Source organism: Lontra canadensis, unplaced genomic scaffold (genome assembly GCF_010015895.1).
Source record: "Lontra canadensis isolate GAN:19392208 unplaced genomic scaffold, GSC_riverotter_1.0 scaffold16, whole genome shotgun sequence".
NCBI classification, from domain to species: domain Eukaryota; kingdom Metazoa; phylum Chordata; class Mammalia; order Carnivora; family Mustelidae; genus Lontra; species Lontra canadensis.
In genome coordinates this window covers 5238567-5262234 of record NW_022631010.1, presented here as the reverse complement: position 1 = coordinate 5262234, position 23668 = coordinate 5238567, and the positions used below count along the sequence as shown (strand labels likewise).

The window sequence follows — 23668 nt, the reverse complement described above, 5'->3', positions numbered from 1 at the left end:
TACTACTTCCTACGTCCACACTGCATTACACATTTGGGCAAAGTTTTACCATTTCCTTCAATGAAGGGTTGGAATAGGGAGTCATTTCTGGAGCAGACCTCACTCGATCCCAAAGTTTTGCAGACCATGACGTACCTGTTCTTTCCTCCAGCTCGGTAGCTCTTGGTGGGTACTGGTGCAGAATGAGGCCACAAGCCAGCCACCCCCAAGTACCCAGGGCTCAGGACATGAGACACAGCCCCCAAATGCAGATCCTCCTTGACCTGGGGCTCCCAAGTGTGGAATGGCCAAGAAGATCTGAAGATGGGGGAAGGGTCTAGTGCAGAGAGCAGAGACCCCAGGCGGGCAGGAAACATCATTCCTGCTGAGCCTGACCACTCTCTCTGAAATGTAAGAAGAGGCCCCTATCACCATGTGAGGCATTCTCTGTCTGACCTCTGTTTCACAATCCAGAAGCAGATTGCTGCCTCACAATCCTGTTACTAATCATGCACGCTTCCTCTTCTATCACAGATAGAACAGAGAACACAGAACAGAGGCCCCATTGCCCCAGCACACACATTTGTAGAGAGTGGGATCCTCAGGCCTCTACAATGTGGGCCCCTGCCTCCGGACCCTGCCCTCCTCCTCACCTGCTGCTGGCTTTGCTCTTGGGACTCACAGGTGAGTGTTGCCTTGGTGGAGACTCCCCATTCCCTGCCTCCTCAACCTCTCCCTGCCCCTGGGCATTTGGGGGCCTCCTGGTAAACACAGGTGTGCTACCCAGACCATCCACAGAAGGCCTGCCTGGTAGCTATGACTGTACTCCTGACTAGCAGATGGGGAAACTGAGGCAGAGAGAGCAACCAGCCCAGTGTCACCTACGTAAGTCAGTGGAGTATCTGGGGTTCATGTCCAGGCCACTCAGCTCCAGGCTCCTCCATGGAGGCCAATTGCAGAAACATCAGAAAACACAGAGAGGCAAACAGAAGAGCCATCACGCATCACACGCAGAGGTCTCCAGAGTTCCACTGTGCTGCGTGTATTCACAAACTCTTGTTAATGATGTTTCCCATGTGCCGAATTTTTTACTGGGCCTTTAACATGTATTACCATTTCATTTACTCCTCAGAACAATCTGTATACTAACATGGTAGGCTATACTTTATGTATACGTGTGAACGCACTTGTGTGTGTGTGTGTGTGTGTATGTGCATATGAGTGGGTGTAAGGAAGGGTACATATCCCAGGCATGCACGCTCACACACACACACACACACACACACATACACACACATGAAATTCCTAAAAATGATTTCCATATTGTTCTCTTCACATCAGGTCCAGTCTACATGAAATGTACATTGAACAGATGTGTGATTCCTTCTCAGCTACTCACCCTCTTTCCTAATTCTCTAGACTTATTGCTCACCCTCCACTGAGCTCTTAAGACAAGCAAACTTCTGTCTTGGTAAAATGAGTAGAACTTTGTGCATTACTACCTTAGAGATCCCCTTCCCTGCTGGATCGGGATGGGAAGGGAAGAAGGGGATAAAAGATGTGAAGACTCCTGCCTGATTGGCATCTATAATTACATCCACATTTGTATATCCTGATCCCCATCATCTAGTACCAGCTGACACCTCCAGACCTCAGGAGATTTCATAAGGAATAACTTTTCCAATTTCTCAAACACCACCATGTGCCACACACACCCGGAAATGCCTGCATCTGTACAGATGAGACAAAGCAGTTGTCCTTGTGGAAGTTCTATCATAGTGGAGGAAAGGACAGGAAGACATGACAAATCAGTAAATAACATAGAATACAGAAAGCAATGAGTGTTAAGAAAAAAGAATGACAGTACAGCTGGATAGGACAATGAGAGAATCTTCAGGTAGGATGTATTTAAACAGGTAGCCGAGGTGGGCCTCATTGAGGAGGTAGAATGGAGCAAAGATTGTAAGAAGTTCAAGGAGTGAGCCATGTGACTTTTCTGGAGGAAGAGCCTTCCTGAATAGCATGGGAACAACATGAGAACAGAATTCTCCTGCTCTGTTCTAGTATTTGGACTTTAAAAAAAAAAAAACGATTTTATTTATTTATTTGAGAGAAAGCAAGAGAGAGACCACAAGTGGGAGGTGGAAGGGTAAGAGGGAGAGGAAGAAGCAGACCCCTCACTGAACAGGGAGACTGACATGGGGCTTGATCCCGGGATCCTGGGATCAAGAACTGAGCTGAAGGCAGATGCTTAACTGACTGAGCCACCTGTGGGGCCCTAAGTATTAGGACTTTTACTCTGAGTGAAATGGTTGCCATTGTAAGGTTTTGAAGACAGAAGTCACATGAATTTTAAATTATTCTAGCGTTTGGTTGAGAATAGACTACCACAGGGCATAAATAGAAGAAACTAGAGCCTCAAGAGATCACTGCACTCATACAAAGAGGGAAAATCACTTTTAACCAAGATAGCAGTCAGGAAAGAAATGGGAAAGGGGTCAGATTGTGGGTGCCTGCAGAGGGAAGCCAACACAATTCCTAATGCATAGGATTGGGGTGGGAAAGAAAGGCTCCATGAGAGACTATGGACTCCAGGAAACAATCTGACGGCTTCAGAAGGGAGAGGGGTGGGGGGATGGGCTAGCCCAGTGATGGGTATTCAGGAGGGCACGTGTTGTAACGAACACACAAATGCACAAATAATGAATCATTGAACACTACATCAATCATACGATCTCACTGATATAAGGAATTTGAGAAACAAGACAGAGGTTCAAGATGAAACCAGAGAGGGAGATAAACCATAAGAGACTCTTAATCTCAGGAAACAAACTGAGGGTTGCTGGAGGGGTGACGGATGGGAGGGATAGGGTGGCTGGGTGGTGGACACTGGGGAGGGTATATGCTATGGTGAGTGCTGTGTATTGTGTAAGACTGATGAATCACAGACCTGTACCCCTGAAACAAATAATACACTATATGTTAATAATTTTAAAAGACTCAAAAAAAAAAAAGCCAATGATGTATTGTTATGGTGACTACTAAACATACCACAATTTAGAAAGAAAGAAAAAAAGAAAGAAGGAAAAGGAAAAAGAGAGAGAGAGAAAGAAAGAGAGAGAGAGAGAGAGAGACAGATAGACAGACAGGCTCTAAGGGCTTGGGACCTGAGCATCTAAGAGAATAAGGTGCCTCAGCTGAGAAGTACAAGGGTGTTTGGGAAACTGAAGATTTCAGTTTGAGACATGTTAGCCCTGAGAGGTTTTGTTTTGTTTTGTTTTGTTTTGTTTTGTTTTGTTGTTTTGTTTTGAGAGGTTTATTTCTACTTAAGAAAAATGTTGAGTGGCTGGTTGTACATAAAAATCAGAATTTATCTTCTCCCATTCTGTGGGTTGCCTCTTTGTTTTCTTGACTGTTTCTTTTGCTATGCAGAAGCTTTTGATTTTGATGAAGTCCCAAAAGTTCATTTTCTCTTTTGTTTCCTTTGCCTTTGGAGACATATCTTGAAAGAAGCTGCTGTGGCTGATATTGAAGAGGTTACTGCCTATGTTCTCCTCTAGGATTCTGATGGATTCCTGTCTCACGTTGAGGTCTTTTATCCATTTCGAGTTTATCTTTGTGTACAGTGTAAGAGAATGGTCAAGTTTCATTCTTCTACATACAGCTGCCCAGTTTTCCCAGCACCATTTATTGAAGAGACTGTCTTTTTTCCACTGTATATTTTTTCCAGTTTTGTCGAAGATTAACTGACCATAGAGTTGAGGGTCCATATCTGGGCTCTGTACTCCGTTCCACTGGTCTATGTTTCTGTTTTTATACCAGTACCATGCTGTCTTGGTGATCACAGCTTTGTAGTAAAGCTTGAAATCAGGTAATGTGATGCCGCCAGTTTTATTTTTGTCTTTCAACATTTCCTTAGCAATTTGGGGTCTCTTCTGGTTCCATACAAATTTTTGGATTATTTGCTCCAGCTCTTTGAAGAATACCGGTGGAATTTTGATGGGAATGGCATTAAAAGTATAGATTGCTCTAGGCAGTATAGACATCTTAACAATGTTTATTCTTCTGATCCAAGAGCATGGAATGGCCTTCCATCTTTTTGTGTCTTCTTCAATTTCTTTCATGAGTGTTCTGTAGTTCTTCCGAGTACAGATCCTTTACCTCTTTGGCTAGGTTTATTCCCAGGTATCTTATGGTTCTTGGTGCTATAGTAAATGGAATCTATTCTCTAATTTCCCTTTCTGTATTTTCATTGTTAGTGTATAAGAAAGCCACTGATTTCTGTACATTGACTTTGTATCCTGCCACGTTGCTGAATTGCTGTATGAGTTCTAGTAGTTTGGGGGTGGAGTCTTTTGAGTTTTCCATATAAAGAATCATGTCATCTGCGAAGAGAGAGAGTTTGACTTCTTCATTGCCAATTTGGATACCTTTTATTTCTCTTTGTTGTCTGATTGCTGTTGCTAGGACTTCTAATACTATGTTGAACAAGAATGGTGAGAGTGGGCATCCTTGTCGTGTTCCTGATCTCAACGGGAAGGCTGCAAGCTTTTTCCCATTGAGGATGATATTTGCTGTGGGTCTTTCATAGATAGATTTTATAAAGTTCAGGAATGTTCCCTCTATCCCTATACTTTGAAGCGTTTTAATCAGGAACGGACGCTGGATTTTGTCAAATGCTTTTTCTGCATCAATTGAGAGGACCATGTAGTTCTTCTCTCTTTTCTTATTAATTTGTTTTCTTATTAAATCACATTGATTGATTTGAACCATCCTTGTAGCCAGGAATGAATCCCACCTGGTCATGGTGGATAATCTTTTTAATGTGCTGTTGGATCCTGTTTGCTAGGATCTTGTTGAGAATCTTAGCATCCATATTCATCAGTGATATTGGTCTGAAATTCTCCTTTTTGGTAGGGTCTTTGCCTGGTTTGGGGATCAAGGTAATGCTGGCTTCATAGAAAGAGTCTGGAAGTTTTCCTTCTGCTTCAATTTTTTGAAACAGCTTCAGGAGGATAGATGTTATTTCTTCTTTGAACATTTGGTAGAATTCCCCAGGGAATCCATCAGGTCCTGGATTCTTGTTTTTTGGGAGGTTTTTGATCACTGCTTCAATTTCGTTACTAGATATCGGTCTATTTAGGTTGTCAATTTCTTCCTGGTTCAATTTTGGGAGTTTACAGTTTTCCAGGAATGCATCCATTTCATCTAGGTTGCTTAGCTTATTGGAATATAACTGTTGATAATAACTTCTGATGATTATTTCTACTTTCAAATGACAGTACAGACAAAAGATTGATATCCAGGATCTATAAAGAACTCCTCAAACTCAACACACACAAAACAGATAATCATATCAAAAAATGGGCAGAAGATATGAACAGACACTTCTCCAATGAAGACATACAAATGGCTATCAGACACATGAAAAAATGTTCATCATCACTAGCCATCAGGGAGATCAAATTAAAATCACATTGAGATATCACCTTACACCAGTTAGAATGGCCAAAATTAGCAAGACAGGAAAGAACATGTGTTGAAGGGCATGTGGAGAAAGGGGAACCCTCTTACACTGTTGGTGGGAATGCAAGTTTGTGCAGCCACTTTGGAGAACAGTGTGGAGATTCCTCAAGAAATTAAAAATAGAACTTGCCTATGACCCTGCAATTGCACTACTGAGTATTTACCCCAAAGATACAGATGTAGTGAAAAGAAGGGCCATCTGTACCCCAATGTTTATAGCAGCAATGGCCATAATCGCCAAGCTGTGGAAAGAACCAAGATGCCCTTCAACGGATGAATGGATAAGGAAGATGTGGAGTATACACTATGGAGTATTATGCCTCCATCAGAAAGGATGAATACCCAACTTTTGTAGCACCATGGACGGGACTGGAAGAGATTATGCTGAGTGAAATAAGTCAAGCAGAGAGAGTCAATTATCATGTGGTTTCACTTATTTGTGGAGCATAACAAATAGCATGGAGGACATAGGGAGTTAGGAGAAGGCATTTGAGGGAAATTGGGAGGGGAGGTGAACAATGAGAGACTATGGACTCTGAAAAACAATCTGAAGGGTTTGAAGAGGTGGGCGGGTGGGAGGTTGGGGGTACCAGGTGGTGGGTATTAGAGAGGGCATGGACTGCATGGAGCACTGGGTGTGGTGCAAAAACAATGAATACTGTTATGCTGAAAATAAATTTAAAAAAATTTTAAAAATAATCAGAGTTTAGGGGCAAGGCCTGGGCCAGAGATGAACTGTGAGGATTGTAGATATACAGATGGCAGAGTTTTTACCTTTCCCTGGATCCTCTTGACTCTCTGATCTCTTCTCTCTCATATTCCCTCCATTTCTCCCTCTATGGTGCATTCCTATTTCTTCCCATTATTGTCCTAGCAGTTAGGCTTCCCAACTCCAATCTTCTCCTCAAGACTTAGAAACCAAAGCACCTGATGTTCTTGGCACACCAAGGCCTGCCTATAATAGCATGTGCCCTCCTTAGGGCATGTTTGGTTGCAAATAATCCTAAGTATATGGGCTTTACCAGCTCACACTCTGCAAGGGTGAACCACAAATTTCCTCCCTGAGGAGTAGCTAAGAAATGGAAAAAAACATTGGGTGTATGTGTGATGCACCAGCAGCCTGCTTCTCTGATTTATATCCCTGCCTGGTTTTGAGGACACTTCAAGTAAGAAGAAATGATTTTGTATTTCTTGATGTCAGTCTCCAGGGACTGGCTTGTCACTGAGGCAGGGAAATCAAACTGCAAAGTCTTGCCCTTGCAGTTAAGTGATTGCCTGAAGGTGATTCGTGTCCCTTCAATGTGTAACTCATTGTCCAGATATAGAACTACCCACAATTCTTTTCAAAACACGAGTTTGAAGCCTCCTGGTACCCTTGCTTGGTTACTCCCATGGTTCTATCTGCCCATTCAAGGGCAGGTTTCTCAAATCTACCAGCCCCTAGAACATTTTCTCTTTTCCCTTGAGCCATTTAGTCCACTCAAAGGCTCTACATGGGCCCATCACCTTCTTTGAGTACATAATTCTTACACTACATAAAATATACGTAGTGTAAAATCTACTGTTTCAACCATTTTTAAGGTTACAATACAGTGGCCTTAAGTACTTTCACAATGTTGTGAAACCAGAACCACTGTATATTTCAGGGATTTTTTTCAACATCCTAAGCAGATACTCTGCACACATTAATCAAGAATTCCCCATTCCTTCTTCCCACCATGGCCACTGGTAATCTCTATCTAGTTTTTTTTTTAAGATTTTATTTATTTATTTGAGAGACAAAGAACATAAGCTGGGGGCAGAGGCAGAGGGAAAGGAATAAGCAGTCTCCCCGCCGAGCAGGAAGCAAGACATGGGCCTCTATCCCAGGACCCTAGGATATGACCTGAATGGAAGGCAGATGCTTAACCAATTGAGCCACCCAGGTGCCCTAGTCTACTTTTCTCTATCTATGGATTTGTCTCTTCTAGGCACTTTATATAAGTGGAATCATATTATCTGTCCTTTTGTGTCTGACTTTTTTCACTTAGGGTATTTTTTTAGGTTCATTCACATTATAGAACATATCAGATTGTCATTGCTTATTAAGGCTAAATAATATTCCATTGCATATATCTATATACAACAGTTTGTTTATCCATTTATCTACTGATAGAAATGAATTTTTTTCTGTTACCTTTCAGTTATCATGAATAATGCTGCTATGAACATTGATGTACAATTATCTCAGTACCTTCTTATAATTTGGGGCATATTTACCTAAGAATAGAATTGTTGAATCATATGGTAAATTATATATAATTAAATTTTAAAGAAAATACCCCTGTTTCCGCAGTGGTCACATCATTTTATATTCCTACCAACAATGTCCAAGAATTTCAATTTATCCACAACTTACTCAACACTTATTTTCTGATTTTTTTTTATATTGTATTGTGTTTTGTTTTGCTTTTAACAAAGCCATTCTAAGGGATTAAGGGGTATCTCATTGTGGTTCTAACTTTCATTTTTCTAATGAGTAGTGATGTTCAATATCTTTTCATGTACTTTTTCACTATTTGAACACCTTCTTTGGACAAACGTTTACTCTAGTCCTTGGTCCATTTTTTAATTGGGCTTTTTGTTATTTTCTTCTTGAATTGTAGGAGTTCTTTTTATATGCTTGTTAATAATCCTTTATGAGACATATGCTTTGCAAATATTTTCTCCCATTCTCTGAGTTGCCTTTTCACTTTTGATATTGCCCTCTTCTGCACAAAAGTCTTTAATTTTGATGAAATCCAATTTTTATATTTTTATTTTGTTATGTATGCTCTTAGTGTGATGTCCAAGAAGTCATTGCCAAATCCAGTATCATGAGTTTTGCCTACACTTATTTTCCTCAGAATTTTATAGTTTAACTTTTACATTTAGGTCCCTTCATCCAATTTGAGTTCATTTTTCTATATAAAGTGAGGGTTCAACTTTATTCTTTGCATGTAGATATTCAGTTTTCCCAGCACTTTATGCTGAAAAGACTGTTCCTCCTCCCATCCCCATTGAAAGGTAAGCACCTTTGTTGCAAATCCTTTGATCTTATGTGTGAGGGTTTATTGCTGGGCTCTCTTATTCTATTCCATTGCTCTATATCTCTATTTTATTGTCATTTCACAGTATTGATTATTATACTTGGTAGTAGGTTTTCAAATCAAGAAGCGTGAATTCTCCAAATATGTTCTTTCCAAGATTGTTCGGTGATTTGGGGTCCCTTGAGATTGCATATGAATTTTAAAATGGAATTTTCTATTTATTTTTTTAAAATGCCCTGGGGATTTTGGAAGTGCTTGCATTGAATGTGTAGGTTGCTTTAGGTAGCATTGACAAGTTAACAATGTAAAATCTTCCAATCACTAATGGGGGATGTTTTTCCATTTATTTATGTCTTCTTTCATTTCTTTCAGCAATGTTTTGCACTTTCTAGTGTACAAGTGACTCATTTCCATGCAGAAATTTACTTCTAAGTGCTTTATACTTTTTTATGTTAGTGTAAGTGGAATAGCTTGCTGAATTTCCTTTTTGAGTTGTTCGTCACTACTGTGTAGAAATGCATCTGATTTTGACTGTTGATTTTATATAACACAAACTAACTGAATTTATTACTAACTCTAACAGTTTACTTTTATGTGTGAAATCTTTAGGATTGCTACCCATGAAATCATGTCATGTGCAAAGGGAGATAGTTTTACTTATTCCTTTGCAACTTGAATGCTATTTATTTTTCTTGACTATTGCATTTTCTAGAATTTCCAGTATTGTGTTGAATAGAAGTGGTCAAAGTGGGCATCTTTGCCTTGTTTCTGATCTTAGAGAAAAAACTTTCACACTTTCATCATCAAGGATGAGGTAGTTCTAGTTTTCTCATATGACTTTCTCATTTTGTGTAAGTTTCCATCTCTTCCTAGTTTATTGTTTTTAATCATGAAAAATGTTGACTTTTGTCAAGTGATTTTTCTGCATCAAATGAGATGACCATGGTAATTTTTTTCTCGCTCTATAAATGTGTCCTATTACCCTATCTGGTTTTCTTATGTTGAATCATTCTTGCATTCCAGGAAGAAATCCCACTTGATTATTGTGTATAATTCTTTTAATATGCTATGGAGTTTGGTTAGCTGATGTTTTGTTGAACATTGTTGCATCAGTATTCAGATAAGATACGGTGTGTAGTTTTCTTGTAGTTTCTTTGTTGCCTGTGGTATCTTTGCTGGTATTCTTTGTATTCTTTGCTGCCCTAGAATGAGTCTCAAAAAGACTCGAAATGACCTAGGAGTCTTCCTAAGTCTTTAATTTTTTGGAGTAGTTTGGAGAGGATTAGTGTTAGTTTTTCTTTAAAAGTTTGGCAGGGTGATACCTGAATGACTCAGTCATTCAGATATCCTCAGTTGAGGATCTGATTCTTGATTTTGGCTGATCTCAGGGTTGTGGAATTGTACCCCAAGTCAGGTTCCATGCTCAGCGCAGAGTTGGCTTGTCCCTCTCCCTCTGCCTCCCCCCGACTCCCTCTTCCTTTCTCTCTGTCTCTCTAAAATAAATAAATGAAGTTTTTTTTTAAAAATGAAAATTTTAAGAATTCACCAGTAAAGCTACATAGTCCTGGACTTTTCTTTGTTGGGAATTTTTTGATTATTGATTCAATGATCTTACCAGTGATATTCTATTCATATTTTCTATGTCTTTATGATTCAGTCTTCATAAATTGTGTGTGTCTAGAAATTTGTCCATTTAATCTAGGTTATTCAATTTATTGGTGTGCAATTTTCGATGTACTCTTTTAGAATCCCCTTTATTGCTATAAAAATGGCTAGTAAAATCTTTCTCTTGTTTCTGATATTAGCTAATGAAGTCTTCTCTCTCTACCTTTTTTTTTCCTGTTAGCCAATCTAGCTAAAGTTTTGTGAATCATATTGTTTTTTCTGAAGAACTATTCTTGGGCTTTTTTATATTCTCTGTTGTTTTTCTATTAACATTTTCTTTCACTCTATACTAGTCTTTTTATTTCCTTCATTCTGCTAGCTTTGGGATTGGGATTTATTTTTCTTTTCTTTGTCTGATTTCTTAATGTGTATGGTTGTTAATAGATTTGTGATCTTTCTTTAATGTAGGCATTACATCTCTAAATTTAACTCTAGCACAGCTTTCACCACAGACTGCAGATTTGGGCATGTTGTGTTTCCATTTTCATTCAAATCAATATGTTCTCTAATTTCCCCTGTGATTCTTTCTTGGGCCTTTTGATTTTTTTAAAGAGTGTGTTGTTTTATGTCAATATATTTGAGAATATTCGATTTATTCTTCTGTTATTGATTTCTAGTTTAATTTCACAAACTCCTTCACTAGTTCACTTCTTCAATATTTCTTCTTAGAGATTCCAGTAAGTTACCTGCTCAATCAGCCTCTGTGATAATGGCCTAGACAAAGGATTTGTTTGTTTGTTGTTTGTTTGTTTGTTTTACAGTAACTGGTTTCCATAATGTCTGGGGAGACATCCGGTCAATGAAACAATGCCCCCCCGCAAGAGGTCCATATCCTAATGCCCAGAACCTGTGAACAGTTTTCTCTTACATGACAAAAGAGATTTTGCAAAAATGGCTGACTTAAGACTCTTGACCTAAAGATTATCCTAGATTATCAAAGCGGTCTCAATATGTTCACAAGGATCCTTATAAGAAGGAGGCAGGAAAGTCAAAGTTAGAAAAGGATAAGTCACAATAGAGGTGAGAATTTGGAGTGATGGGAAGATGGGAACCATGAGAAAAGGAATGTCAGTAGATTCTAGAATTTGGAAAGGCAAGGGACAGACCTCCAGAGGAAATGCAGCTTGGTTGACCCTTGGTCTTAGTCCAGGAATAGCAATTTTGGATTCCTGATCCAGAATTATAAAACAGTACATTTATGCAGTTTTCAGACATTACATTTTTAATAATTTGCTATAGCAGCATTTAGAAGCTGATATAATATGATTGCATTTGGGAGGGGGGGAGCCAAAGGGATTTGAAACTCTCTTTTACCGCTCATTTAAACTACCTGTTCATTTTTTGTCAAAAGCTCTGTCATCACTGTCACTCGAGTATCCAGACTGATCAACAGACTCCAGCATGGACACATGCATATGGAAGAAGGAAGTTGATCCACAGAGGTTCCTGAAGTTCAATGCACAGCCCAGAAAACACATCCCTTCCTTTAGCTCACACACAGTAGTTTAAAGAAGTCTCATGGTCCCACTGAATACAAGGGTCCAGAAAGAACAACACTCCATGAGGCCAGAAAGTGGACAACCAGAAACATTTGGTGAAGCATGACACTTTCAGAGAGGGACTCCAGCTTCAATCAGGGCACTCTAACCTGCAGTGCGTGTTATCACTGAGTCTCTGTGTCTTATTTCCGCATTTGTGATAGAGTTTCATCTTACAGGCTTGTGGTGAGGACTACACGCCACGTATATCTCAAGGTCCGCTCACAGTGCACACTCAGTCGGTGAGCTGTTGTGGATCAACACTTGAGAAAACACACAGGATCACATAAGGATGAGTAAATGACTGCTCTGTTTTCCCTCCAGGTGTGGCCGGTGAGGCAGAACTGCAGGTGATCCAGCCTGAGAAGTTAGTGTCTATCACAGCCGGACATACAGCCACTTTGCACTGCACCATGACTTCCCTGCTCCCCTTGGGGAAGGTTGAGTGGCTCAGGGGGACAGGGCCAGGCTGGGAGTTAATCTTCAGTTTCAAAGGAGGCCACTTCCTCTGAGTGACAAATATTTCAGACGCCACAAGGAGAAACAACATGGACTTTTCCATCCGCATCAGTAACATCACCCCAGCAGACACAGGAACCTACTACTGTGTGAAGTTCCAGAAAGGGTACCCTGATGTAGAGATTAAGTCTGGACCAGGCACTCAGGTCACCGTGAGCAGTGAGTATGATGTGGGCCTCCGCCATCCCTTGGTTGTGACAATAGGTCAATAAGATTGTCTGACAGCTGAGAATCAGGCGTTGTGGTGAGTGCCCCTGACTTTAACCCCTTCCATGGACCAGGGAAGCTGAGGCCTGGAGAGGTCATGCTATTTGCTCAAGGCCACATGGCTAGAAAATGGTGGGAAAATCTAGAACTCTTGTCTACAGACTCCATAGCTCCCTTTTCCAATCCTGACCACCTCTCTGGTTCCAGGGATGAGGGACTGAGAGTCTGAGGGGCTTTCCCAGTCATAAGGCCCAAGCTCACCCTGTCTCCAGAGAGCACTCCCTCCTAGGTGGCCAGGCTTCTCTCCACTCAGCACTTACTGAGCACCTGCTATGCTGACTTTGTTTCAGATGCCCTGGAGCAGCAGGGAACAAAACAGGCAAAGTCTCCTCTATCATGAAGCTTATACTCCCTTCCCTTCCAGTGTGGACATATGCACACAGGGTAGGGAGGTGGGACAATGACTTTCTTTCAGCTTCAAAAAATCACAGTGAGAAGAGGCACAGGCTCGCTGTCTACTCTGACAACCCCGGAAGGAGAAGATGTCAGAGGCTGGGCATTTGTTGTGCGTCTGTCCAGAAAAGCTTCATGCAATTCAGAGACTGACTTCATAGTGACTGAGTCTCCCCACACACCCTGGATTTGGACAGGTGGCTTTATTATGACTGTGCAGACATTATAGGACTTCCCAGTCGTACGTCCCTTGCTTGGGCACCAGCAGTAGCACCGGGCAGGTCTGTTCCTCCTGGAAGAGCGCTCCTTCCTCTTCCCCAAGCTGCCCACGCAGGTGGTGCCCTGGTTGAGAATGGGTAAAGACAGAGGGGAAAAGGCAGGCAGCAGGCCAACCCCATGTCTTCATTGTGACAGGTGCTCCTCTTACCAGAGGTAGCAAGGAGGACCCATCTCTGTCCTTTTACAGATGAGGACACTGAGGCTCAGGGGACCTGACCTAAGCAGGCACAGGTGCCAAGATTAAACCCAAGCATCGGGACTCGCAGCCCTGTTCTCTGCACGCTAACTGTGCTGGTCAAAGTAGGAGAAAGTTCAGACCTTCTCCTTGAAAACCTCATGTTGTCTTTTTCAGTAGTAAGCATTTTAAAAAGTTATGAGAGAGGGGCACCTGTGTGGCTCAGTGGGTTGAGCCTCTGCCTTCGGCTCAGGTCATGGTCTCGGGGTCCTGGGATCGAGTCCCGAGTCGGGCTCTCTGCTCAGCGGGGAGCCTGCTTCCTCCTCTCTCTCTGCCTGTCTCTCTGCCTACTTGTGATCTCTCTTTTAAAAAAAAAAAGTTATGAGAGAGGGTGTTGTTACTTTACACCCCCAGATCAGACAGTTACACAAACATCTCGTGAAGTGTGGAACCTGTTCCTGGAGGACACAGCTTCTCACATGTAAGAGCATCCAGAGTCTTTCCCCAGTTTGTGTGATGTTGCTCCTTCACTGAGCAGCCTGGGGCAAAGACCTGGACAGAATAGAGGCACTGAACAGTGCCAGCCTCACCGGGCACCCCATTCCTGGCTCTGCAGAATAAGGGTGCAGGGGAGATGTTTTCCTGGAGGGTGTTTCAGCTCCATGATCAAGAGTTCATGTTCTAAACTCAGCTTTGGGAACCCACATCTTCCCTCTGTTGTTAAATAGTCACCAGGTCTGGACACCCAGAGGGACTTCTCTCCCCATTACCACTTGCAGTGGAGAATCTTCAAGGGAAGAGGTGGGGGGCGGTCACTGTTGGGGTCAAGAGGGTGGGACTCTTGCTCTTTTGTGGAAAAGAAGGCTGGAGGCCACAGAAGTCCCCCTGGGATGCAATGTGGGGTAAGGAGCAGCCCCTTTGTACCTGAACCAAAGTAGGTTAGTTCCTTGGTGAGGGAGAGACAGAGACCACCCAGGGGGAGTTTCCTCACAACGTTGTCTTTATTTGTGCAGGTAAGATGTTGGGGAATAATTTCCAAACCTATGACCCCAAACAGGGGCAAGAAGGCTAACACTTATGAGGGCTTTGGATGAAGATTCAGAGGGGGATCTTAATGTTATAATGAGGCTGGGGTTACTGTCACCCACCTTCTGAGTTATCTCCTCCTTTCGATATGCGTTTTCAGAGATAAATTCCAAACAAAACTGCTAGTATTTCTTTACTTGCCCCTCCCTGCAACCCAGGAAGGAGAAATGCTTGGTGTCCCATTTCACAGAGGGGGAGCCACGCTGTGTCCCGGCCACACCTGCGGTCAACTGGCCAGCCTGGTTCCGGCTTGCATGGGGGTCCAGCTCTGCCCCTGTTTCCCTGCACAGAATGCTGCACACACTCTCTGACCTCAGTGAGGTTTGCAGGGAGGCAGATAGGAACAGTTGATGCCAATAGTCAGACCCATTAGAAACATCCTTCCTGTGCCCAGATTGGTGGGAAGTCGCCTGGCAGAGAAGAGAGAGGGGGACTTGAACTCAGGTATGGAACTGCACCTGGGCCCTGCCCCTGACTCAGAGTTCAGCTCTGGAACCTCAGGGCCTCCTCTGTGCGAGGAGGAGAGGACACCGCGCTCCGCACGCTATCAGAGGGTGGCGGGTTCTCCACAGCGACTCACATGTATCCTGAGCGCTGAGGACCACAGTCATGCTCACTGTTCACAAATGCTCCTCTTGTAGCCAAACCCTCTCTCCCCGCGGTGTTGGGCCCGGTGGTCAGGGCCTTGCCAGGACAGACAGTGAACTTCACCTGCAAGTCCCACAGCTTCTCCCCCAGAAACATCACCCTGAGATGGTTCAGAAACGGGAATGAGCTGGCAGCCTCCCAGACCAGCGTGGACCCAGAGGGAAACAGAACGTCCTACAGCATCTCCAGCACAACCAGGCTGGTGCTGGCCCCGGGGGACGTTCGCTCCCAGGTCATCTGCGAGGTGACCCACATGACCCAGCAGGGGGGCCCTCCTCTTCGTGGGACTGCCAACCTGTCTGAGGTCCTCTGAGGTAGATGCCCCTCCCCCACAGCCCCAGCCCGGGTCTAGCCCCTCCCCGGCTCCCTGCCCCAAGCCCTCGTTTCCCTGGAGTCTGACCCCTGGCAGACCCTCCAGGTCACCTGCACCTAGATGTGCCGTCCCCTCCTACTGTTTCCATGGCTGCTGCGGGGTGAACACCTACCATGTACCAAGCACTGTGCTTGGTAGTTTCCTTTACTTTACAGTAGCAATTCCAATTATTGAGCACCTGCTGTACTCCATGCCACTGTGTGCTTGGTGAGGTCATTTGCTTTGCTACAGTTATTCTATTCCAACTGTATGGGTGGGGCTGAGTATCTTGATTTCACTCATTCTTAGCCTACCAGGAGCCATCAGTCCTTGAGCACCTACTGTGTGCTGGGCATTGAGCTTAGGGATTTCGTTCATATGCAAAGACTCAGTGTTTGAGCACCAGCTGTACGCCTAGCTCTGTTCTGGGTGACTCCCTTGCTGTGTGGGGGGAGCTAAGTTCTCGAGCCCCTTCCCCGTGTTCTGTCTGTTCCATAAGGTGAGAGCTTCTGCCCTGTGCTTTTCCAGTTCCGCCCACCTTGGTGGTTTCCCAGCAATGCATTGCAGAGGACCAGGTGAAGGTCACCTGCCAAGCAAAAAAGTTCTACCCTCAGCGCCTACAACTGACCTGGCTGGAGAATGGAAACATGTCGCGAACAGAAACAGCCTCAAGCAACATAGAGAACAAGGATGGGACCTTTAACTGGATGAGCTGGCTCCTGGTCAATTTCTCTGCCCACACAGAGGAGATGGTGCTCACGTGTAAGGTGAAGCATGATGGCCAGCGGGTGATCAGCAAAAGCCATATACTGGAGACCTCTGCCCACCAAAAAGACCAGTGCATAGATGGAAACTCTGGTGAGCCTTGTGCCACGTGATCTGGCATTTAAATTTTACCCTTTATTATGTGAAAAGTAGTAATTCATGCTTATAATAGAATAATCCAGAAGTTTATAGATATAAACTAGAATTTTGGTGTGAGCTTCCTTCACCCAAAACCCATACTCCAAGATGATCAATGGTAAGACTTGGTACTTATATTTATAGATCTTTTGACATAAATATGCATTAGAGAAAGAAAGAAGAGAGGGAGGGAGATGATCTTATTGTTAGGGTCCTGCCTCCTGCTTCTTCACCTGACAGTGATTATGTCACCATGCCAGACCAGCCACCCCTCTCCTCTTGTTCTTTCTTACCTAGTTGTGGTCTTTATCCCTTGTAGATGTTTTAATCATTATGGCAGCAAATATCTCTTAAAACTAGAAGTATGCAAAAGTTGCATCATTGTGTCCACTGATGACTTAGTCATGCATGCACATCCAGCAGCAAATGGAGTCTATACTTATGTGGCCATGTGATTAATGACATTGATATTTCCACAAAATCAATACAATTATACATTTCATAAAATTAACAATAATTCCCTCATGGACTATGGAATAAATGGAATATATATTCAGAGTTCCCAAAACTTCTACAATAACTTTATTTTGTGCACCTAACTTGGTTTTCATTCATCTGTAAATGCTTGAAAGAATTTTCCTATGAAACACCTGCGACTCTACAATTTTTTTTGTTGATCTGAAAAGAATCTGAATGGCTACTCAAATTCTTCATTTCATATTGGATGCTCATGGCAAGCTGTACTTTTGAGGAATTTGGTCCATTTCTTTTCTTTGGTCCAAATTTCTGCCCATAGAGTTGCACATGATATTACCTTGCTATCCTTGATGTTTGTAGGATCTGTAGTGATATCCCATTTCATTCTTCATATGGGAAATGTGTCATTTCTCATAGTGTTTGTTGTTGGAAATGCTAAAAGTATTTCGATTTTGCGAGTCTTTTTTTTTAAAGATTTTATTTATTTATTTGAGAGAGAGACAGTGAGAGAGAGCATGAGCGAGGAGGAGGTCAGAGGGAGAAGCAGACTCCCCATGGAGCTGGGAGCCCGATGCGGGACTCGATCCCGAGACTCTGGGATCATGACCCGAGCCGAAGGCAGTCGTCCAACCAACTGAGCCACCCAGGCGTCCCGATTTTGTGAGTCTTTTCAAAGAATCCACTTTTGTTTCAGTGATTTTCTCTATTGCTTTTCTTTTCTATTTTATTGCTTTTTCTTCTCTTTTTTTCCCCCTTCTGCTTATTTTGCTCCTCCACATTTTTTGAAATGAGAACTGAGATTATTGAGTCTAGATTTTTCTTTGTTTGAATGACACACCTGGGCCTCCTTCTGTGCCTGGGGACATGGGAGTATGGAGCCATGTTGCCTGATGCTGTGTTCCTCCTCCAGCCCACAGACACCTAGCCCACCTGGCTTCCTCTTCCACTTTTCAGAGTCCTCCTGTGCTTGAATTATGTGATTTCCAGGGATCAGGCTTATACTGAATTAGGAGAGCAGGGAGAAATGAGTACATACCATCTTTTCTGGATCAGCTAGGGTTTGGGTTTTAGTTTTTGGTTCTGCACTGAGTCTCAAGCTATGGTCATTATGTCTGGTGTTTCCAGTGTGCCTGTACTAGTAACCTTGCTAGTGTCTTAAGGCTGGAAATGGATACTAGGATTGTCTGGGTTGGTAGGCTGGAGTCAAGAGTAAAATGTCTATGTGACACTGCTGAACCAAGATGCCACCTCCCCTGGCCATCCCAAGACTCCAGCCACTGCCATCCTGGGTCTATAGGGGTGTGGTGTAATGAAGTACCTCTTTTTGTTCATGTTTATGGTATTGAGGTTACTTCACAATACTTCTAGCTTAATGGACTTACCTTCTCTCAGTATAGCGTGGCCACATATGGTACTGGGCCTTGGGATTGGTTGGTTGGCTTGGACGGTGGGGGAGAGGTTCCAAGTCCTGTGATCTTTCTGGTTCTTCTTTCAGGACCCCAAGTTTGCCATCCCCATTTTTTCTTTGTCTCTTCACCACTCAATTTTGAAACAGCACCTCTTCCTTCCTTTTTACCTTCCCCCCAGAATAATGCATTTTAAATTGTGCCTGACCCTTTTATTCACATCTGTCCTTTTAAAATGTCCATGCCTCCCTGTATTGGTTTTTTTTTAATATTTTATTTATTTATTTGACAGACAGAGATCACAAGTAGGCTGAGAGGCAGGCGGAGAGAGAGGAGGAAGCAGGCTCCCCGCTGAGCAGAGAGCCCGATGCAGGGCTCAATCCCAGGACCCTGGGATCACGACCCGAGCCGAAGGCAGAGGCTTTAACCCACTGAACCACCCAGGCGCCCCTGTATTGGGTTTTTATTGTTGCTATAATAATTAGCACATACTTAGTAGCTTAAAACAACACACATTCATTATCTCCCATTTCTAGAGGTGGAAAGTCTAAAACAGGATGGCAGAACTGCATTCCTTCTGGGGGAACTGGGGGAGAGTCTGTGTCCTTGTTGTTCCAACTCCTAGAAGCAGCCCCACTCCTCTGCCAAGGCCTCTGGATGCATGACCTCTGCTGTGGTCATCATGCCTCTTGCTCCCATTCTCCTGCCTCCCTCCTTCACTTGTAAGTGTCTCTGTGATTAAGTTGGCTCCAATTCCCATAGTCCAAGATAATGATCCATTCAAGACCCTAGCTAATTACCACGCAGTCCCTCTTGCAGTGTAAGATACCATATTCACAGACTCTGGGGGTTCTGCATCAACCCTCTTGGGTCAAGCGTACTTTGAAATCCCTTCCTATGATCTGTGTCCTGTGTCCACAGGACACATTTCCAATATTTTTTAATTTAAGCTGGATTTAATATTGCTGATGGGATTTCCAAATAATTCTCAGACTCCTTGGCTACCTGCCCTTGTCTGTTTCTCCTGCCCTTTCCTGTGGCTAATGAAGGTGGGGGGAGGGGCAATGGCATAGGAAATTGTGCATTTGAATTTTATGATTTTTCTCTTAAGATTGCTCTCCAAGGACTACTGAGAACCAGTTTTCCATAGAATTTACTGTCCTTTTATTGGTTTTTTCTTTGAGTTAAGAGGTTATATTCCAAGATGAGTAACTAAGCTGCTGCCTTGTCTTCACCAGCCAAATAGTGCCTTGTGGGCTTTGAATGCCTTGGCCCCAGTGTCCCTATCCCACAATTCAGTATCTCTCTCTCTCATATTTCCCATCACAGCCCTATTTTGGCAGAACAGGTGCACTGTAGCTGAGAATTCAATCCTCTCTGTCGCACTGATGCTTTTGTGATTATATTAGACCCAATTATGTCCTCAAGCTTTTTCTGCCCTTCAGCTCTAGGAGTTAGGAGTCTACAATATTGTCTGGAAGTCCTCTGACACTCACAAAAAAACTTTTCATGTGTGATCAATTGGTCTTCACATTGTATTGTCTTCCTGCAAAGGACTGATGCCCAGCAATAGCCACCCAACCTATAGTTCTTATAATGATCGACTCATTTCCAGATTGCCAGAGTACACCCCTCCTCTGCTTATACCAGCCCAGGTCACCACAGTGAGGTTCCAGCCAGGGCAAACTAGGACTTACCCTGTTCTACTGCCCATCAGGACTGGGGACTTCTTGGCCAGCCAACTGGTAGGGACCCATGTCCAACTGTGCTCATTAGAGCTGGCAATCCAGACCCCTCCCAGATAAACTCTGCCTGCCAGCTGCCCTGGGAAGCAGACTCGCTCACTGTGGAGTGCTGCCAATCCATGTTTGCGAGAATGGGAAGGAGGCAGGACTGGCAAAGGAAGATGTTAAAAACAATGCGGTACACAGCAAGATTCAGCCTCAGACAGAAAGCTGGCTTGCTGGATGTTCTTTTTGAGTGTATTAAATGGAGAGGATTGGCTAAGTCTCTGTATCCCCACTTCCTCCAGTCCTCTGCTAGAGGCTGCCCTCTAGAAGCAGGTACAAACATGGGCAATACAGCCCTTTCAACAGAGAAAAAGTCCAGCACCCCCAAACCCCAGCTGAGACCTGCCATCTTCTTAACATGCCAGGAGCAAATATGGTGAGCTCTCTGCTCCTTCTTTAAAATCATTCCACATATTTCAAAAATCATTTCAATTTCTTTGTGTAAATATTTAAAAACCAGTCATTGTAAAAAGGCAAAGAATCTGAAACTATATTTACAGATCCAACCCCTGTGTCTAACAGAAAGACGTCAACTGACAGTGGCATTGGGGTCCAGGTGGGCTGGATGGTGTTTGAAACTCTCCTGAGCACTAGACCCCATTCCCTTGCCTCCCCAGGGTATTGTCCATCCAGCAGGTCTCCTGAGGTCAGGTCATCCTGAGGATTCCATCCTCACCTCTGTACATGGGAGTTGTCAAACTATGTGCATGGAGCAAAGCAGGGCAGCCTTGCCACTCAATGACCGCGACATCTGTTCTCACTCCACGTGAGGCCAGACAGACATTTGTCCCTATGGCCCAGAAAGTTTGGCTTTGTCCTGGTCCAAAGACAAGGTCTCAGAGTCATCCTGCAGGCCAGAAGTGAGGGGTTTCCTTGGGTCTGAACCACCTCATCTGTCCACCGTCTGTAAACTGTGAGCCTATTGGCTCATCAGAAAGAGGCTCTATGACCTGCCCCACAGGGTGTGAGGACCAATTCAGTAAACCAAACTTACACATTCCTGAGGGTTCATTCTCCCCACCTTTTCCCTCAAGAAGGACACCTGGCAGTGAGAAAGGAGTGAGTGAGATGAAGAAGTTCTTACCCCAAATTCTGCCTTGAGTCTGATCACAAGGGAGTATATTAATGACCTCCAGAACATTAATAAGTTTGAGTCACCTTGAATGATGTAAATGGAGGCCCCTGGGAATAGAACCTAGATGCCTACCCTGATGGTGCCTCCTGTTCCTTCATTTCCAGACCCAGAGCTGTCTACTCTATTCCTGGTGGCTCTCACCCTAGGCCCAAAGCTGCTGCTGCTCATCACTGTCTCTGCTATCTATGCCCACAGGAAGTGAGGGCCTGACTGTAAGTTGTGGGACAGGGAGGGCAAGCAAATTTCAGTCCCAGAGGAGCCAGGTCAGGAAGGGGTGCACCCCACAGGTCACAGAGGGTCAGCACCACCTGGAGTAAAGAGTAGGTAATACACCTCTCTCCACACCCTCAGGAATCTCTGGGATCTCTCTGAGAAGTGTCCAACTCCCAAGAGTATGTGGGGGCCTGTAGGAGGTGGGTGGCATCAAAGACTGTCAGGAAATGCACACAGAGTCCTAGGGCTTCTGGGAAGAAAGTGGACGGAGAGGCTGAATAAGAGGCAGCTGGGTGGGAAGAACCCTTGGAGACCATCTCTAAATTATTTGAGTAAGGACTCCACATCTAAGAGAATGCTGACAGGTGCCAGATGGCTACTCTGAGGATGGTTCCTGCCTGACCCTCTGTGGGACAGACAAGAGTGTATGGGGAAGGGGGATCAGGACTTACGGAGGAAGGCTGAGGTGGCAGAGTCCTACGTCAGGTTGGCAGTCCTCTCAAAACAGATGTCCCAGGAAGAAAATAGCACCGATGACATAGGAGACACATGGGGAACTTTTCTAGAATGATGAACAGATAATTAACTGTGAACATGGGTCCCAAAACTCCTTCCTTCCTCCCCTACTACATGCTACCCTCAGTCTCTGCTGCCTCCTTCCTTCCCTGAGGGGCCCAAACTATAACAAGGAACAACTAGAAGCTTCCACAACTCTGCCCAAATGCCTTGCTTCCCCAGAGACCCACCTGCCCACAGTTCCTGCTGCTCCTTCTCACAATCATTGGTGCCCCCAATGGTGGATATATGGACCACATCTCCTTTATCCATTCATCTGTTGAAGGGCATCTCAGCTCCTCCCACTGTTTGACTATTGTGGACATTGCTGTTATGAACATTGGGGTGCCTGTGGTCCTTCCTTTCACTACATCTGTATCTCTGGGATAAATACCCAGTAGTGCAGTTGCTGGGTCATAGGGTAGCTCTATTTTTAACTTTTTGAGGAGCCTCCATACTATTTTCCAAAGTGGACTTACCAACTTGCATTCCCACCAACAGTGTAAGAGGGTCCCCCTTTCTCCACATCCTCTCCAACATTTGTTGTTATAAAGACACATCAAGAGTAGTTTGCACAGTACTTGGCCTTCTGATCGCATGGTTGACCATATAGAGCCAGCTTCTGAATTACCTCACTCCAGTCTCGAATGGGATCAGCTTCCAAAATTCCATCCCTTGCACTTTCAATGTCGTGAAAACCTTACATCATTATTTTTAATATTTGCTGGCATCATTACCTCTTGGACATTTTTACCCTTTGCCTCCCTCCCCCAACCACCACCACCACCTTAGTGACCTTGTAAGTTTGCTTTCACTCTGGCTGCATATCCACACTCTGGGGACCAGCACCCCTGTCACCATTCCCCTGGTAGCTATGCCTTCATGAGCCCCACTCACATTCAATTTGAACTTCACCTAAGTCCTATCTCTTCTCATTTCTCCATCACACTTTCAGATTTGTGCCAATTCCCCTTGGCCACTATTCACTTTTGTACAATGGCACCAGGGTTCCTCACTGGAAGAGCAGGAGACAACACAACCACCTGCATTGTTATCTGTGGTAAAGTGAGTAACAGAATCAAAGAGAACCACCACTACCAGCCTTGAAAGACATGATTCTTACTTACAATGATGAGCACCTGTTAGTTACATAGATATTTGTGGCCTGAGGAAGAGCTGGCGGCAAAGTTGATACCTCAAGCAATTGCTCATGGAAAATTCCTCCATGGCAAATGAAACTGAAACCATGTTTTGGGGGACTGATGGTATTTAACAGACCCGTGGCAACTGACATTCGTGCATGTCAGCACCACGCAAACTGAGAACCTCCTGTGAGTGTTTGTCTCATCCTCAAATAGGATGTGGACTCTGACAGAGAAGGGACTGTCTGCATCCTCAGTTGTCAGAATGACAGCCATGTGTTAGGCCCCTGCATTTTTAAAACATAAATTGGGGAATACATCATTGAAAACACTAGTTTCTGTCAGATTTTGTATTTTAAAATACCATTTCACTTCATTCAGCACTGGTACATGTACCTAAAACCATTTCACTAAATACTACTCTCTCCTCTTTGTGTTTAAAAGTTCTATCAGAACTTCATATCCTTCAGAAAGTGAGCAAGTGATTTGCAAAAAACAAACGAATAACCCACTGATTGGAGTCTGTCAAACAGGTACAGGAACCTTCTGGAA

At 43.8% G+C, this 23668-nt stretch overlaps 1 pseudogene; it reads left to right on the top strand.

Annotated features, from left to right (window-relative positions):
• Positions 1 to 584: 584 nt before the first annotated feature.
• On the top strand, positions 585 to 23049 carry LOC116868568 (annotated as a pseudogene).
• The last annotated feature ends 619 nt before the right edge of the window (positions 23050 to 23668 follow it).